The sequence below is a fragment of the Theropithecus gelada genome, chromosome 6, assembly GCF_003255815.1.
Source record: "Theropithecus gelada isolate Dixy chromosome 6, Tgel_1.0, whole genome shotgun sequence".
In the NCBI taxonomy this organism is placed as follows: Eukaryota; Metazoa; Chordata; class Mammalia; order Primates; family Cercopithecidae; genus Theropithecus; species Theropithecus gelada.
This window is the reverse complement of record NC_037673.1, coordinates 74686776-74706591: the sequence shown is the minus strand read 5'-3', so window position 1 is coordinate 74706591 and position 19816 is coordinate 74686776. Positions and strand designations below refer to the sequence as shown.

General features: G+C 44.6%; 1 non-coding gene across 1 annotated transcript; it reads right to left on the bottom strand.

The window, feature by feature from the left end:
- Positions 1 to 8825: 8825 nt before the first annotated feature.
- Positions 8826 to 8957, bottom strand: LOC112627267. The gene has a single exon (XR_003120114.1). It is a non-coding gene; the product is annotated as a small nucleolar RNA SNORA18 (small nucleolar RNA).
- Positions 8958 to 19816: the final 10859 nt, after the last annotated feature.

The following is a 19816-nucleotide window of genomic DNA, read 5'->3' as shown; positions in this document are numbered from 1 at the left end:
ACGCCATTCTCCTGCCTCAGCCTCCCGAGTAGCTGGGACTACAGGCGCCCGCCACCTCGCCCGGCTAGTTTTTTGTATTTTTTAGTAGAGACGGGGTTTCACTGTGTTAGCCAGGATGGTCTTGATCTCCTGACCTCGTGATCCGCCCGTCTCGGCCTCCCAAAGTGCTGGGATTACAGGCTTGAGCCACCGCGCCCGGCCCTCTTGCTCTGTTTTGATCAGTACATTAAGCTGTGCCTGTTGGCTGCCCAGCTATTCTGCTCCTAGGGATGTTGTTTTCCATTAACCATAACTGTGGACATTGTGACCCTCTGGATTTTGATGGTGAAATGGTAACACCTGGCCTCTATTGCCGGTCTTTTCATCGTCGTTGCTATTTGTGAGCCAAATTATATGACTGCTTCACTGACCATTAACCCTGGCCTGTGGAGGAGAGCCACACTGAACTCATCACCATGCTGGGGCCCCTCCCACCGTCACATTACTAGTGCTCTTGGTAAATATGTGTCCTTTGAGCTTTCCTGGAGAACATTACTCCTTATTTTGCCCCGTGTAATTTATCCATTCCAGCATTCCCACTTCCTGAGCCTTTTATTCCCTTTCTCTTCCCTATTCCACGGGAAGCATTTTAATAGTCTCTGTGAGGGCCATTGCTTTTTTCAGACTTCTAGGAGTACCCTGGTAGCAAGTTTCATTATCCCCTGGATGCAGCCTCACTCCTTGCAGTTTGGTAGCAAATACTTTCTTGAAGGGGGATTTGAGCAGTTCATGTCCTGATCTGCTATGAGTATGCTTTTTGGTATTTTACATTATGTCAATTATGGTCAGTTATCCTTATTTTCAACTCCCGAGTGGCTAGAGAGGAAAAGGAAAGAAATGATTTGAGGAAAGTTGGGAAGCTCTGCACAGTGATGCCTGAGAGACCTGGCACCACTTTGGGAGACATGGTAGTTCACTCTGCACATGTTCTTCCTCAGCAAGGGGGGTTTTCCCAGAAGGGACACAAGAGGAAATCGTACTCAGTGGAGTAAATGGAAAGAGGAGGGAGTGTGTCTGCCTGACTCCTTCCTCTCTGCTTTCCTCAGAGTCAAGTTTTACCCCACAGGGAGTTCACACTTCCATGTTGCCTCATCCAGCCTTTCAGGAAGCCAGAGTCTGTGGTCCAGTGTGGCATTTCAGCCAACCTAGAAATGGAGGGTGACTTAGCACAGAGAGGTTCGACAAAGTGGGGCATGCAGGCCACTGACCTCTGCAAGGGCAGCAGTGCTGGGGTGCTCTGGAATACAGCCAGTGCCTTCGGAAAGTAGGGCAATTGAAGACAGTTGAGAAAGTGAACAAAGTTTACATCTAACAAATTTTAAAGTTTTATTATTTTTATTTTTGTATTCTTGGGTCTCACTATTTTGCCCAGGCTGGAGTGCAGCAGCTATTTGCAGGTTGGATCCCACTACCGATCAGCACTGGAGTTTTATTTTATTTAATTAACTTACTTATTTTGAGACAGAGTCTTGCTCTGTTGCTCAGGCTGGAGTGCAGTGGTGCAGTCTCGGCTCACTGCAGTCATGCCCTCCCAGGCTCAATCGATTCTGCCACCTTAGCCTCTGGAGTAGCTGGGACTACCTGTAGGTGCGTGCCACCATACCCAGCTAATTTTTTATTTTTTGTAGATACAAGTTATCCTATGTTGCCCAGTCTGGTCTCCAACTCCTGGGCTCAAGCGATCCTCCCACCTCAGCCTCCCTAAGTACTGGGATTATTGGTGTGAGTCACTGTGCCCAGCCAACCTGGACTATTCTAAAGTTTAACAGTGCCTAAGAGCATTATGCTTAATTAAAGACTAGCTGGATGTGGCGGTTTACGCCTGTAATCCCAGCACTATGGGAGGCCGAGTTGGGCGGATCCCTTGAGTCCAGGAGTTCAAGTCCAACCTGGGCAGCACAAAGAAATCTCCATCTCTACCAAAAATACAAAAATTAGCCAGGCATTATGGTGTATACCTGTATTCCCAGCTGCTTGGGAGGATGAGGCAGGAGGATTGCTGGAGCCCGGGAGGTGAAGGTTGCAAAAAAAATAATGACTTTCAGTGTTATAACAGATGCAACGCATGTTCACTGTAGACCAATTTAAAACTATAGATAAACCAAAGCAACAAACTTTTTCTTTTTCTTTTTTTCTTTTTTAAGAGACGGAGTCTTGCTCTGTCGCCCAGGCTGGAGTGCAGTGGTGCAATCACGGCTCGCTGCAACCTCTGCCTCCCAGGTTCTAGCAGTTCCTGCCTCAGCCTCCTGAGTAGCTGGGACTACAAGTGCACACTGCCGTGCCCGTCTAATTTTTTGTATTTTAGTAGAGATGGGGTTTCACTGTGTTACCCAGTCTGGTCTCAAATTCCTAAGCTCAGGCAATCCACCCGCCTCACCTCCCAAAGCGCTAGGATTATAGGTGTGAGCCATGCACCTGGCCAAGAAACTTTAAATACTACCTAGAGACAACCACTTTTAAAACTTTAGTGTATGTCTTTTTATACCATTTTCTGGGCTTCTAGGCTCATTTGCAAAAATGAGATACCACTGTAAATCCTTAGTCTGTAAATTATCTTTTTCAGGAGTCTCTCTGAACCTACTCTTCTGGCTCAGGAAGCTGTCTTATAACATAAATAAGTAAATAAACTATTTTTTTACAATGGTTGTTGAAGATACTTAACAAATATTCAGAGCTGGGCACAGTGGCTTATAGCTGTAATCCCAGCACTTCGGGAGGTCACGGTGGGAGGATTGCTTTCGCCCAGGAGTTTGAGACCAGCTTGGGGAACATAATGAGACCATCTCTAGAAAAAGAAAATTAAATTCACCTTTAGTATTATCTTATTAAAATTCCATTGGGCCAGGCTCACGCCTGTAATCCCAGCACTTTGGGAGGCTGAGGAGGGTGGGTCACGAAGTCAGGAGATCGAGACCATCCTGGCTAACATGGTGAAACCCCATTTCTACTAAAAAAATAAAAAAAATTAGCCGGGCATGGTGGCGGGCACCTGTAGTCCCAGTACTCAGGAGGCTGAGGCGGGAGAATGGCGTGAACTCAGGAGGCGGAGCTTGCAGTGAGCCATGATTGCGCCACTGCACTCCAGCCTGGGTGACAGAGCGAGGCTCCTTCTTTTTTTTTTTTGAGACGGAGTCTCGCTCTGTCGCCCAGGCTGGAGTGCAGTGGCGGGATCTCGGCTCAGTGCAAGCTCCGCCTCCCGGGTTTATGCCATTCTCCTGCCTCAGCCTCCCGAGTAGCTGGGAGTATAGGCGCCCGCCACCTCCCCTGGCTAGTTTTTTGTATTTTTTTAGTAGAGACGGGGTTTCACCGCGTTAGCTAGGATGGTCTCGATCTCCTGACCTTGTGATCCGCCCGTCTCGGCCTCCCAAAGTGCTGGGATTACAGGCTTGAGCCACCGCCCCCGGCCTAGCTCCTTCTTAAAAAAAAAATAATAATAATAAAAATAAAATAAAATAAAATAAAATTCCATTGTATATTTACACAATAATTTACCTTATCAGTCCCTTCAGAAGCACATTTAAGTTGTTATCACTTACATCCTTGCAGCTAAATCTTTGAGCATATCCTAATATCTGCCTGTTTTTAATGACCTATCTAAGGAATCCTTTGAAATCTATACACTTAACCACTGTGTTAGCTAAGAGCCTCCAAAAAGGCTGGGTGTGGTGGCTCGTACCTGTAATCCCAGCACTTTGGGAGTCCGAGGCGAGTGAATCACTTGAGGTCAGGAGTTCAAGACCAGTCGGGCCAACATGGTGAAACCATGTCTCTACAAAAAATACAAAAATTACTGGGCGTGGTGGCTCACTCCTGTAGTCCTGGCTACTCAGGAGGGTGAGGTGTAAGGATGGTTTAAGCCCAGGAAGTGGAGACTGTAATGAGCCAAGATTGTGCCACTGCACTACAACCTGGGCAACAAAGTCAGACCCTGTCTCAAAAAAAAAAAAAAAAAAAATTGGCCAGGTGCGGTGGCTCACGCGTGTAATCCCAGCACTTTGGGAGGCCGAGGTGGGCAGATCACCTGAGGTCAGGAGTTTGAGACCAGCCTCAACATGGAGAAACCCCATCTCTACTAAAAATACAAAATTAGCCAGGCATGGTGCTGCATGCCTGTAATTCCAGCTACTTGGGAGGCTGAGGCAGGAGAATTGCTTGAACCTGGGAGTCGGAGGTTGCGGTGAGCCAAGATTGTGCCATTGCACTCCAGCCTGGGCAACAAGAGTGAAACTCTATCTCAAAAAAAAAAAAAAAAAAAAAAAAAAATCCTCCAAGAAGCAATTACAAAAATGGGATCAGATGTGCAAGAAATTTTGGGGGGAAATGCCTATGGAGGAAAATGAGAAGGAAGCTGGAGCAAGAACAGAGCAAGGATGATCCAGGTCAGACCCATATGAAGGAGAGGGAGAGGAAAGAAAATTTCAGTAAAAAGCATCTTAAGAGTAGAATCCGTCTAAGAAAGTTTTCACTAGGCCAATGGGGAATCCTCAAGGCAAAGTTACCTGACTTTTGAGTCTCACAGAAGCTGGCCTGCCTGTCTCCCTGCCACACTCAGTCATTGGCTGAGAGCAGCCTAGGGGAGTGTGGTGGATTCTGAATGCATCAGTCAGGGCCCTCAGTCTATCATGCTGGGAGATCTGAAAGGAACGTTCTCATGGCTGCCACAAACACCATCTGTGCTTTAAAAAGATTTGGTACTACTCATTCACTGATTCATGACACATTGAGAACACAAATATGAATAGGAATGTGGTGTTTACATTCTAGTAATTCACTTCAGTTTGAGTGGATTACCACAAATCATTTTTTTAGAAATAGACTTTCAGAATCTCCTAAGCAGATTTTTCAGAGTGTGGCTTTATTACATTGTTTGAAATAATTTTTCAAATTCTAAGCTAAATAATAAATGGAGTTTGAGTTCTTCCTCACTTTGTAGTACTCCTTTCTCTATTCATCTTACCTAATGTCAAAAATCTGAATATAACTTAATAAGGTTTGGAACTGAAAGCACCTTTGCAAAATTATGACAGTAAGAGGAATCTGACATAGTTGACTTCGTCTTGCTTCTGACCTCCAAGCTGTCCTTGGTCATTCTAGTGCATCGGCCAAGCTAACTTTGGGAGAAATTTGTAGTTTAACTTGAAAGCAAGGATGATAGTCTCTCCCTCCCTCCTTGCTCAGGGACTGACAACTGCCTTTGTAAGACTAATGAAAGGCCACAAGAATAGGATTGTGGGAGGGGTGTGAACTCTGATAAAATGTAGGTGTAGTTTCTATTAATTTCTTACTGCTCAGAATTCATGTAGCCAGAGGTCACATGATAGGTATAGTCTTTACAGTCTCTTACAGCTCAGGAGTCATGTGGTCAGAGGTCACAAGATTTGTGACTTCCCCAGTTGCTCCTGTAGATAACATCACTATTGTAATATCTAAGATGGGTTTTTTGAGAGATTTTTCAGACTCAGTCCTACCTGGCTGGGTGACTCAACTGGTTCTGTGGCCCCATCCAGAGGCGACTCAGCACAAGGACCATTTTTCAAACCCCTGGGATTTCCATCCCCAACCAATCAGCAGCACCGATTCCCTAGCCCCTTGTCACCAAATCGTCCATAAAAACTCTAACCTGCAAGCTCTTGGGGAGACTGATTTGAGTGATAATCCCAGTTCTCCCATGTGGTTAGTCTCATGTCAATTAAACTCTTGCTCTACTGCAGTGAATTCATTTTATCTGTGCGGTGGGCAAGAAGAACCTGTCTGGCAATTACAGAACCTAGAACAATAACTGCATTTCTAAAAAGTATTTTTGAGAAAAAGAATAATATACACATCCCCATATGCACATTTTGTCTTACTTTTAAATCATTATATCCCTTATATATATCATATTACAATATATTTATGGTACTTTTTATTTTTAAGATGGAGTCTCGCTCTGCTGCCCGGGCTGATGTGTGGTGGTGCGATCCCAGCTCACTGCAAGCTCTGCCTCCTGGGTTCAAATGGTTCTCCTCCCTCAGTTTCCCAAGTAGCTGGGATTACAGGTGCCCACCACCATGCCCAGCTAGTTTTTGTATTTTTAGTAGATACAGGGTTTCACCATGTTGGTCAGGCTGGTTTTGAACTCCTGACCTCAAGTAATCCGCCCGCCTCGCCCTCCGAAAGTGCTGGGATTACAGGCATGAGTCACGGCACCTGACCAATATATACATACATGGTTTTGAGTTAGAGTTTTATAGCTGCTTTAACAAATTACCACAAACTTAAAGACTTAAAACTCAAACTTTTTAAAGTTCAAGAGGTCAGAAGCCTGAAATGAGCCTTACTGGGCTAAAACCAAGGTGTCTGAAGGGCTGCATTCCTTCTGGAGGCTCTAGAGCAGAATCCATTTCCATGCTCTCTCTAGCTTTGAGATGCTCCCCACATTTCCAGGCTGTGGCCTCCTTCCTCCCTCCTTCAAGCCAGCAACAGTGGGTGAAGTTCTTTTCTCAGTACATCAGTCTTTCTCAGGGACAGATCCTACTTCTATTACCACATCTCTTTCTCTGACTCTTGACTTCTGCCTCCCTATTCCATTTTTAAGGACCCTGTGATTACATTAGTCCCACCTGGATAGTCCAGGATGCTCTGTTTTTGTTTGCCTTTATTTTTAATTTTTATTATTTTTTTTAAACAGAGTCTCACTCCGTCACCCAGGCTGGAATGCGGCGGTGCAGTCTTGGCTCACTGCAACCTCTGCCTCCTAGGTTCAAGCGATTCTCCTGCCTCAGCCTCCTGAGAAGCTGGGATTACAGGCATGCACTACCACACCTGGATAATTTTTGTATTTTTAGTAGAGATGGGGTTTAGCCATGTTGGCCAGGTCTGTCTCAAACTCCTGACCTCAAGTGACCCACATAACAGCAGAGGTACTGCTCCTTGCAGAGAAGGGCTACCCCATAGGCAATGTGCCCAGAGTAGCCATGCATAATCTATTTTAAGGTCAGATGATTAGCAATCTGAATGCCATCTGTAACCTTCATTCTCCTTTCTCCCTTTGCTAATTAACTTACATATTCACAGGTATCAGCGATAAGCACATGTATAACTTGTGATGCGGGAGGTATCATTCTGCCCCCAGGTGTTATAACAAAAGCCTCTAATACAGTGTTGATTAGGAACACTTCTGGTTTTTATTAGTAATCTTCTGGACAGTCATGAAAATAATTCTACAAATTTATCATTCTTAAGGTACTTGTCATAGATAGCTTTTCGTAGCTATATGTTATTATATAAGTTTTCTATTTTTTTTTTTTTTTTTGTAGAGGCAGGTTTTCCCCATGTTGCCCAGGCTGGTGTGGAACTCTTGGCCTCAAGTGATCCACCCACCTCGGCCTCCCAAAGTGTGGGATTACAGGCATGAGCCACCACACCTGGCCAGAAAGTTTTCTTCTATCCTTTTTTTGTTGTTGAGACAGTGTCTCACTCTGTCTTCCAGGCTGGAGTGTAATGGCGCGAGCACAGCCCACTGAAGCCTCAACCTCCCGGGTCAATCAATCCTCCCACCTCAGCCTTCCTAGTAGCTAGGACTACAGGTGTGCACCACCATGCCTGGCTAATCTTTGTATTTTTTGTAGAGATGGGGTTTTGCCATAGGCCGTTTTCTTCTATTCTATGGTTCTCATACTACTACTTTGTAACAAGCCATTCTAAGATTTAAAGTGATGCAAAAACAATAATTTATTATTACCTCTCTTGTCTCTATAGGGCTTACTTGGTGGTTCTGGGCTTGCTTGGGTGGTTCTCACTTGGGGCTTGACCAGGCTGGATGTTCAATATGGCTTTTCCACTCACGTGTCTCGGGCTTACGTGCTCCTCCATATGGCCTCTCTCTCCCACAGAGTAGCTTGTAGCATATATTGAGATAATCATATTTTTCTTCATTAATCTGTTAATGTTGATAGAATTTAATGTGCAGGTTGTTTACTAGGGTGTGCCCTTTGTGGAAAACAATGGGAGGGAGCGGAGAGGGAAGATGAAGACATCATGCCATGATGGGGACCCAATAGCCCTGACTCCATGGGGAGCTATGGAGCTAAGTTGCTCCTACAGTGGATCAGGTGTTTATGTGCATTCGCCCAGTCATGGGATGTGGGTTGTCCTTGGAAGGGTCAACCTTGGGTGAAACTGAAATGATTCTGTAAAGGGCCTGAAAGCTGAATGAACGTTGTACACTGACAGCACTCTCAGCAGTTGAGGCAACAAACCTTTCCTTGAAAGAGGATCTGGGCTGTGCCTCTCCGTGTCTGCCGTAAGGTTCATAATATTATTATTATTAAGTCAATACATTTTTATTCAAGACATTTCATGTTGAGATTCCTTCCACTGTCCATCAAGTTCCCTTTAGTTGCTCTAAAGAGTTGGAGTCAAAAGTTATCTTCAATAGATTTATCTTCAAATTAACCCTTTTTAATAGAACTGATGCTTAATCCAGTTATCCTGTCAGCCCATAATTATTTTATTTTGGCTTCTTTCATCTCCTTTTAATATGGATATATTCACGAAGACTTCAAAATTCACCTATGGAAAAATCAATAATCTTTGGGATCTAATTTCTATAATCAATTTACTTTAGATTCATTTTTAGAGTAGGTGGATCTACCTGGTTCTCAATTTGATACCCTCTCTAAACATGAATGCGTTCAATCATACTCATTTCTAAGCTATCACACTCAAGAATAATAGTACAGATCTGTGGAATATGCCAGTATCTATAGTAAAAGATAAATTATTAGGTCTTTCATAATTTTAGCAACTGTCCTGTAGTTCCTTCCCGCAGATCTAACAAATAGTCCTGCGAGTAAAGCAAAACCACAGAGTTAGTCTATGAGGAGTTTCCAGCGACATGCAGCCCCAGGAAAAGCCCCACTGGAATAGACTTCGACCAATAGTAATATTATCTATGATAGTAAAAATCTGGAAACAACCTCAATCTCCATCATATAGTAATCTATAAATGTATGTAGGATAGTCCCTACAATAAAAAAATACAGAAATGAAAATGAATGAACTAATATGACATCTGTGAAAAACTAAATTTACCATCTTTCAACATGGGTGATTCTCAGAAACATGATGTTAAGTGACAAAAATAAAAAATAAAAAAACACAAACAGAAAAAAGCATGTAGGCCGGGCGTGGTGGCTCATGCCTGTAATCTCAACACTTTTGGGGGGCTGAGGAGGGAGGATCCCTTGAACTCAGGAGTTTGAGACAAGCCTAGGAAACACAGGGAGACCCCATCTCAAGAAAAAGAATAAGTATATATATTATTTCTATAAAATTTTAAAACATTTGAAGCATAACTATATATTGTTTATAGATCAAAAATATGTAGGAAAATTATAAAAATATTCATAGAAATTTTAAACACTGAGACTGGGTGTAGTGGCTCAAACCTGTAATCCCAGCACTTTGGGAGGCAGAGGTGGGCAGATCATGAGGTCAGGAGTTTGAGACCAACCTGGCCAACATGGTGAAACCCCATCTCTACTAAAAATACAAAAAAATTAGCCGGGCTTGTTGGTGTGTGCCTGTAATCCCAGCTACTTGGGAGGCTGAGGCAGGAGAATCATTTGAACCCGGGAGGTGAAGGTTGCAGTGAGCTGAGATCACGCCACTGTACTTCAACCTGGGCGCCCGCCTCAGCCTCCCAAAGTGCTGGGATTACAGGCCTGAGCCACCATCCCCGACCAAAAAGAAATTTTAAACACTGAATTCCTCATAGTGTCTACAAAGGAAGGGTGAGGACTAGGCTCAGGGTAAGGGATTCAGGAGGCTACAACTGTATCTGTATAAGTGTTGTTTCTTTAAAAACAAAATCTGTATTTGGGGAAAGAGAAAAAAAAAATCTGAATTAATATGGCACTACATAGCACAATGATAATAGATAACGAAGTTGGGTGTTGAGTACTTCAGTATTCATTATAATAGTTTATTTATTGCATTTTAAAAGTACTCCATAATAAAATTAATAATTAAAAAACAGGCCGGAGTGGTGGCTCATGCCTGTAATCCCAGCACTTTGGTAGGCCGAGGAGGGCAGATCACCTGAGGTCAGGAGTTTGAGACCAGTCTAACCAATATGGCGAAACCCTGTCTCTGCTAAATAAATATTAGGCGTGTGTGGTGGCAGACGCCTGTAATCCCAGCTACTCGGGAGGCTGATGCAGGGAGAATTGCTTGAACCCAGGAGGAGGTGCTTGCAGTGAGCTAAGATCACGCCACTGTGCTCCAGCCAGGGTGACAGAGCAAGACTCCGTCACAAAAAAACAAACAAAAAACCAACCAACCAACCAAACAACAACAGCAAAAAAACAAGGCTGGGGTGTGGTGGGTCACACTCGTAATCCTAGCACTTTGGGAGTCCAAGGCGAGCAAATTGCTTGAGCCCAGGTGTTTGAGACTAGCCTGGGCAACATGACGAAACCCAGTCTCTATTAAAAAAAAAATAACAAACCAAGAGGCCATTAAAACACGATTAATTACAACTACATTTGTTAACATGGACGTGGCCGGTCATGGTGGCTCATGCCTGTAATCCCAGCACTTTGGGAGGCCGAGGCAGGCAGATCACTGGAGGTCGGGAGTTCGAGACCAGCCTGACCAAAATGGAGAAACCCCTCTACTAAAAATACAAAATTAACCAGGTGTGGTGGTGCATGCCTGTAATCCCAGCTACTTGGGAGGCTGAGGCAGGAGAATCGCTTGAACTCGGGAGGCAGAAGTTGCGGTGAACTGAGATGGTACCATTGCACTCCAGCCTGAGCAACAAGAGTGAAACTCTGTCTCAAAACAAAAAACAAAACAAAACACCTGGACGTATTTCAAAAGCAATGTTACATGAAAAAAAAAAAGTTGCAGTATGGTATATACATTATGATGCTATTTCTTTCAGTTTTAAAAATAAAATGATATTCGATATTGTTTATGGATCTATACTTATATGGAGACTTACGTGGTAAAAATATTTTTCTTTCTTTTTTTTATTTTTGGGACAGGTCCTCTGTCACCCAGGCTAGAGTGAGTGGACATGATCATAGCTCACTGCAGCCTCAACCACCTGGCCTCAAACAGTCCTCCCATCTCAGTCTCCTGGAGCAGTTGGGACTGCAGGCACACACCAGCATGCCTGGCTAATTTTTTTTTCTTTTCTTTTTCTTTTTCCTTTTTTTTTTTTGAGATGGTGTCTCACTCTGTCGTCCGGGCTGAGTGCAATGGCTCGATCTTGGCTCACTGCAACCTCTTCCTCCCAGGTTCAAGTGATTCTCCTGCCTCAGCCTCCCGAGTAGCTGAGACAACAGGTACCCACCACCATGCCTGACTAATTTGTGTATTTTTAGTAGAGATGGGGTTTCACCATGTTGGTCAGGTGCTATTTTTTTTTTTAATTTTTATTTTTATATAGACAGGGCTGTCATCATTTTGTCTAGGCTGATCTCACTCTTGGGCTCAAGGGATTCTTCAACATTGGCCTCCCAAAGTATGAGCCACTGTGCCCAGCCCCCCCCCCTTTTTTTTTGTGATTGCAAAAGAGTTAAGGGTTGCATGAATAAACTTTCTTTCCGGCAAAAATATTTCCAAACTAAAGGGCATGATACACACCAAGATCCAAATCGTTTTTCCTCTGAGAAGCAAGGGAAACGAATAGGATTGAGGAGGGATGCGAAAGAGGGATTCCAAATATTTACATTAGTTAAATCTGGATATTAAGTATATGGGTGTTTATTATATTACCCTTTGTGCTTCTTGGTATGTTTGAGATTGTTCTTATTTTTAAATAAATTAACCCTTCCATTCTGCATGGTATTTCCCTTTGGTGGTAATGCGAGTAACCACATAAGTATATCTCGCCACTTGGTTGGCATAAAAAGGGAAGGCTGGGCACGGTGGATCACGCCTGTAATCCCAGCACTTTGGGAGGCTGAGGCAGGAGGATCTCGAGGTCAGGAGTTCAAGACCAGCCTGACCAACATAGTGAAATCCCATCTCTACTAAAAATATAAAAATTAGCCAGGCATGGTGGTGCCCGCCTGTAATCCAGCTACTCAGGAGACTGAGGTAGGAACATCGCTTGAACCCGGGAGGCAGAGGTTGCAGTGCACTGAGATCGTGCCATTGCACTCCATCCTGGGTGACAGAGCGAGACTCCATCTCAAAAAAAAAAAAAAAACACGAAAAAAGATGTCCTCTATCAGTCTGTCATTTCCTTTTGTTCTGGTATACCCATTGCTGCACACATTTTTTTCAATGACTGATTTGATATCATTAGTTAAAAACTATTCCCTGAATGCTTATGCTTCCACTTATTTCTGTGGGTATGAAACTGCATTACTGTCTTGGGAGAACAGTGGAGTATTCAGGCACAGGCAATTAAGAGAATAAGCTCGATAGTTGATTCCACTATACCCGGGCCCTAGATGTTCCCTACAAAGGCCGAGGTGATGACAAGGTTTAGCGCTGGAGTGCAGTGGTACAATCACAGCTCACTGCAGCCTTGACCTCCTGGGCCTAAGTGATCCTCTTTGGGCCTAGGCATGCGCTACCACGCCAGGCTAATTTTTTTTTTTTTTTTTTTTTTTTAAAGACAGAGTCTCAAACTCCTGGGCTCAAGTGATCATCCTGCCTTGACCTCCCAAAGTGCTGGAGTTACAGGTGTGAGCCACCTCGCCTGGCCAGTATTCCATATGTTATTCTCTGATCTTTCTTAATTCACATATCTGTTTTGCATAGCTGCCATATGTATGTGAAGGGCCAATGGAAAACTTCCCCTTTGCTCTTGAAGATTTGCTGAAATCAGCTGACAATAGTCAGATTAATAGGATAAAAGACATACACAATTTTATTTTAATGTGCATAGCATGGAATTGCAGATTGAGTACCCAGTAACCCAAACCCAAGTACAGAAGCTTACATACTCTTTTTCAAAAAACATTAGAATAGAGTCTCGCTGTGTTGCCCATGCTGGTCTCGAACTCCTGGGCTCAGGATGCTTCTTCCTGTTCCTCCCAGAGTGCTCGAATTACAGGTGTGCGCCACCAGGCAGGCCTACATACTCTTTTTCAAAAGGGAGAGGGGAGATAGGGAATGTAGACAATTCATTTGAGAGACAGAAAATGATTTTTTTTATTATTTGTTGAGACACAGTCTTGCTGTATTGCCCAGGCTGGAGTGCAGTGGCACCATCTTGGCTCACTGCAACCTCTACCTCCCCAGTTCAAGCGATTCTCATGTCTCAGCCTCCCAAGTAGCTAGGATTATAGGCACATGCCATCATGCCTGGCTAATTTTTTTGTATTTTTAGTAGAGACAGGGTTTCATCATGTTGGCCAGGCTGGTCTCAAACTCTTGACCTCAGGTGATCCGTCCACTTGGCCTCCCAAAGTGCTGGGATTATGGGCATGAACGACCGTGCCTGGCCATGCCACTGAGGGTTTTTTTCTATTTTAATTTAATTTAATTTTTTGAGATGGGTGTCTCACTATGTTGCCCAGGCTAGTCTCGAACTCCTGAGATCAAGCGATCCACCCACCTTGGCCTCCCAGTGTGCTGGGATTACAGACGTGAGCCACGGTGCCTGACCAAATGATTATTAGGGAGAATAAATACACAGGAATTAACTTCTAATGATCCTGTTTGTGAAAATGTCCCTCCAGGTGTGGTTGAATTTCTGTCTTTTCTGAGATAGACAATGAGATTTCAGCAATGGGAGGAAGGCAGTTGTGTTTTTTGTTTGTTTGTTTGTTTGTTTGTTTTGAGACAGAGTTTCACTCTTGTCGCCCAGACTGGAGTGCAGTGGTGCGATGGCTCAGTGCAACCTCCGCCTCCTGGGTTCAAGTGATTTTCCTGCCTCAGCCTCCTGAGTAGCTGGGATTACAGGCGCCCAGCATCACACCTGGCTAATTTACTTCTTTTTTTTTTTTTTTTTTGTATTTTTAGTAGAGATGGGGTTTCACCACGTTGGCCAGGCTGGTCTGGAACACCTGACCTCAGGTGATCCACCCACCTCGGCCTCCCAAAGTGATGGGATTACAGGTGTGAGCCACTGCACCCAGCCTTTTTTTAATTTTAATTTTAATTTTTTGAGATGGAGTCTCGCTCTGTCGCCCAGGCTGGAGTGCAGTGGCATGATCTCAGCTCACTGCAACCTCCGCCTCCTGGGTTCAAGTGATTCTCCTACCTCAGACTCCTGAGTAGCTGGGATTACAGGTGCATGCCATCACGCCCTGCTAATTTTTGTATTTTTAGTAGCGACAGGGTTTCAGCATGTTGGCCACGCTAGTCTCAAACTCGTGACCTCAAGTGATCCACCTGCCTTGGCTTCCCAAAGTGCTGGTATTACAGGTGTGAGCCACCACACCTGGCCCCCAATTGTGTTTCTTTTGGAAAGAAGCTCTCTTGATCAGATAGGGAAATTCCAGAGAGAGTCCCTCCCTGCACTTGGAGAGCAGGGGACAAGACAAGGTTTCAGGGACCTTGATTCTGAGGCAGCTTCTAAACCTTCTCAGCATGTCAAAGCACAGTCTTTAGGGTATCTCTTTCTGAGGATCACCACCTACGTAAGGATTTTGTTGTCTTTTTATTAAACTTCAGCTACCACTTTCATGGGTCCACCTAGTTCATGCACTAGTCAGTGTTTCATAGTTTTCTGTCTTGACAATATACCAGTTTGCTCAGCCTTACTTCTATTGTTGAACTTTTGAGATTTTTCCAATTTTCCAGTTTTATAAATAGCATTTCTATGACCATCTTTGTACACACTACTTCTTTTCTTTCTGGTCATTTCCTTGAGCTTAATCCTACAAGTGGAATTAGTGGGCTAAAGGGTATGAATAGTTTTAGGACTCTAAATCCATATTCCAATATTATATCAATTTACCTTTGACCTAATAATATTGAGTTTACTCATTGTCATATATTTCAAAAAAATGTAATAGACATACAATAGTTATTAAAAGTTTCTTAATTCAAAATTTTCCCAGGCTGGAGTGCAATGGCGCCATCTTGGCTCACTGCAACTTCCGCCTCCTGGGTTCAAGCAATTCTCCTTCCTCAGCCTCCCGAGTAGCTGGGACTATAGGTGTGTGCCACCACACCTGGCTAATTTTTGTTTTTTTATTTTTATTTTTATTTTTTTTTATTTTTTATTTTTTTATTTTTTTTGAGACGGAGTCTGGCTCTGTCTCCCGGGCTGGAGTGCAGTGGCCGGATCTCAGCTCACTGCAAGCTCCGCCTCCCGGGTTTACGCCATTCTCCTGCCTCAGCCTCCCGAGTAGCTGGGACTACAGGCGCCCGCCACCTCGCCCGGCTAGTTTTTTTTTTGTATTTTTTTAGTAGAGACGGGGTTTCACCGGGTTAGCCAGGATGGTCTCGATCTTCTGACCTCGTGATCTGCCCGTCTCGGCCTCCCAAAGTGCTAGGATTACAGGCTTGAGCCACCGCGCCCGGCCAATTTTTGTATTTTTAGTAGAGTCAGGGTTTCACCATGTTGGCCAGGCTGGTCTCGAACTCCTGATCTCAGGTGATCTGCCTGCCTCGGCCTCCCAAAGTGCTGTGATTGCAGGCGTAAGCCACTGCACCCAGCCCTTTTTTTCTGATTATTGAAAATAATACTCATTGTGGAGAAAAAAAAGTAAGTGAAAGTGCCCCGGAAACCTCCACCCCGCCAAAAGGTGACATGTTGCCATTTGGCTTACAGTCTTTAACTTATTTCATATGCATGGGTAGTTTCATTCTTTTGTTGTCATTTTTGTTTTGTTTTTTTGAGACGGAGTCTGGCTCTGTCACCCAGGTTGGAGTACAGTAACGTAATCTTGGCTCACTGCAACGTCTGTTTCCCAGGTTCAAGCAATTCTCCTGCCTCAGCCTCCCCAGTAACTGGGATTACAGGTGCATGCCACCACGCCCAGCTGATTTTTTGTATTTTTAGTAGAGGTGGGGTTTCACTATGTTGGCCAGGCTGGTCTTGAACTCCTGGCCTCAGGTGATCCACCTGCCTTGGCCTCCCAAAGTGCTGGAATTAACAGGCATGAGCCACTGCACCCGGCCAGAATACTTTCATTCTTCAAACATTTGGAAGTTCTTTAGAAACCCACCCAATCGGCCGGGCGTGGTGGCTCACGCCTGTAATCCCAGCACTTTGGGAGGCCAATGTGCGTGGATCACTTGAGGTCAGGAGTTTGAGACCAGCCTGACCAACATGGTGAAACCCCGTCTCTGCTAAAAATGCAAAAATTAGCCAGCATCGTGGTGCACATCTGTAGTCCCAGCTACTCAGGAGGCTGAGGCAGGAGAATCACTGAAACCAGGAGGCAGAGGTTGCAGTGAGTTGAGATCATGCCATTGCACTCCAACCTGGGCAACACAGCGAGACTCTTGTCTCAAAAAAAAAAAAAAAAAAAAGAGGCCGGGCGCTGTGGCTCATGCCTGTAATCCCAGCACTTTGGGAGGCCAAGGTGGGTGGATCACGAGGTCAGGAGATTGAGACCATCCTGGCTAACACAGTGAAACCCATCTCTACTAAAAATACAAAAAATTAGCCAGGCATGGTGGCGGGCGCCTGTAGTCCCAGCTACTCGGGAGGCTGAGGCAGGAGAATCGCGTGAACCCGGGAAGCGGAGCTTGCAGTGAGCCGAGATGGCGCCACTGCACTCCAGCCTGGGCGACAGAGCGAGATTTTCAAAAAAAAAAAAGAAAAAAAAAAGAATGGGGCCCAGGAATCTACACTTTAAAGAGTGCTCTGAGTGATTCTAGTTGTAGGTAGGGTTGAAAAACCAGAAGTTATTCTAATTTCTAGAATGGCTGGTCTACACCTGCTTGTTTGTACTTTTTTACAAATCACTTTCTTCTTAATTCCCTACAAATTGGACTGTGATTCTTCCAATTTTTTTGAAACTCATAACTTCCCTTAGATCTGATTCAACAGTATTCAGTCCTAAGAGTGGGTGGTACATCTAGAAATTGGCCTTTCTGCCTCTGATGTACTTTTGGTGTTAATTTACAAGTTTCGTATTTGGTTATTTCAGAGTTTTATGTTTGCTAGTGTATGATTTTTCTTTTATTTATTTATTTTTTTGAGACAGAGTCTCACTCTGTCGCCCAGGCTGGAGTGCAGTGGCACCGTGTTGACTCACTGCAACCTCCGTCTCCTGAGCTCAAGCAATTCTCGCCTCAGCCTCCCAAGTAGCTGTGATCACAGGCACCCGCCACCATGCCCGGCTAATTTTTGTAGAGACAGGGTTTCACCATGTTGGCCAGGCTGGTCTCGAATTCCTGACCTCAGATGATCTGCCCGCCTCAGCCTCCCAAAGTGCTTGGATTACAGGCGTGAGCCACCACGCCTAGCATCTTTTTTTTCTTCTTTTCTTTTCTTTTTTTGAGATGGAGTCTTGCTCTGTTACCCAAGCTGGAGTGCAGTGGCATAATCTCGGCTCACTGCAACCTCTGCCTCCCAAGTTCAAGTGATTCTTTTGCCTCAGCCTCCTGAGTAGCTGGGACTACAGGTGCACACCACCATGCCTGGCTAATTTTTGTATTTTTAGTAGGGACAGGGTTTCACTATGTCGGCCAGGCTGGTCTCGAACTCCTGACCTCGTGATCCACCCGCCTCAGCCTCCTATAGTGCTGGGATTACAGGCGTGAGCCAATGTGCCCAGCCTTTTTTTTTTTTTTTAAACATAGTCTTGTTCCGTCGCCCAGGCTGGAGGGCAGTGGTGCAAACTCTACTCACCGTGACCTCTGCCTCCCTAGCTTAAACCATCCTCCCACCTCAGCCTCCTAAGTAGCTAGGACTACAGGCGCATGCCACCATACCCAGCTAATTTTCGTATTTTTAGTACAGACAAGGTCTTGCCACGTTGCCCAGGCTGGTCTCGAATTCCTGACCTCAAGAGATCTGCCTGCCTCAGCCTCCAAAAGAGCTAGGATTACAGGTGTGAGCTACCACACCCAGCCTAGTGTATGATAATTATTTCTGTATTGCAAACCGCCCCCAAGATTTATCAGGTTAAAACAATAAAAACCACTTATTTGTTCTGATGCTGCCATTCAAGCAGGCCTGGGTGGGGCCTGCTAGTCCCTGCTCCATGTGATGTTGCCTGGACATGCTTTACTCACACGTCTGCTGCCTCACTTGCCTTCAGTGCTCTAACAGAGTAGTTGGACTGTTTTATACAGTGGCTCAAGGGCCCTTGAGATGGGGTAGAGATGGGGTTTCACTCTGTTGAGAGAAAAAGTGAAAGCCACCAGGTTTCTTAATACCCAGGCCTGCAATGGGAATGGTGCCATTTTTGTCACATTCTGTGGATGAGAGCAAGCTCCAGGCCAGCCCAGATTAAAAGAGAGAAGAAATAGATTCCGCTCTGGATAGAGAAGAACAGCATATATGAAGATGGATGGTAGGTTTCAAACAGGGAAAGTATACCAGCCACATGGAAGATAATATTTTGAATCATGGATTGAATAAATAGATTAATGGATAAAATAGGACAAAAATATTTTAAAATATACAAATAGTCCTTAGACAAATACAGATTTAAATCTTTTATATAAGGGAATGTATTATTATTTATTTATTTATTTATTTAATACACAGTCTTGCTCTGTTGCCCAGGTTAGCATGCACTGGCATGATCTTGGCTCACTGCAACCTCTGCCTCCCAGGCTCAAGTGATCCTCCTACCTCAGCATCTCCAGTAGCTGGGACCACAGGTGTGCGCTGCCACGCCTGGCTAATGTGTGTGTGTTTTTAAAAAATTTTTTGTACAGACAGGATTTCACCATGTTGCCCAGGCTGGACTTGAACTCCTGGGCTGAAGTGATCTGCCGTCCTCAACCTCCCAAAGTGCTGGGATTATAGGGGTAAGCCACTGCACCCCACGAAGGGAATGTATTTAATAATAGAGACTGTATTTCGTTTTGCACCAAAAGAGAGGCTGAGGGAAGTGATGGATATGTTACATCAAGACAGACTGTGTGAGGCCAGCCCAGATTGTGGAAGCTAGGGATACTTCAACTGGAACAGAAGGATGTATCCTTAGCAGGCCCCTAAGTGAGGTAGAACAGAGGTCAGGTCCAGTAAGGTCAGATCTGAGAGTGCAGAGCAGGGGCAGAAGTCATCAAGGACTGGATGTGCTGCAGGTCCAGATAGCAAGTCTTCATCAGTGAGGTCAGACCCTTGCACAAGAAACCTGGAACAACTGAAGGATAATGATCTGGGGGCACAGGCCAACAGGAGACAAGCACTAAGCATGGAGATTGACCCTGGGCACACTGCCCTCTGAGCTCCTTCTCCACCCCTAGCCTGGGGCAGCACTGGCCTTAGATGGTGTAGGGCCTCAGTCCATAAAAGGAGACAGTGTGGCTGGAGTACAGGAATGAAGAGGCCAGAGGCAGACAGTTCCCGACAGGTTGGGCCCAATGAAAGCCATTATCTTCCCTTTGATCAATAACTCCAAAAACGATGCCACAGTATTTAGACCATCCATTTCAGGGTTTTATCATGCTGCTACAAAGGGCCTTTTGTACAGCTGCATAGTCTTTGTCTTACAAAGCCCCAAAATATAGGAAATATGCTGAGTTTTCCTAACTGCCTAATGAATAACCATTTGTAATCAACTGTCCATACTGAAAACCCTTAAAGGTATTATGGAACACATTTTATTTCCTGCCAAATGTAACAATTCCATTTTGGAACTGAATCTGGCCAAAAGTATAAAGTGGGAAGAGTTTCCTGTGGTGCTCTTGG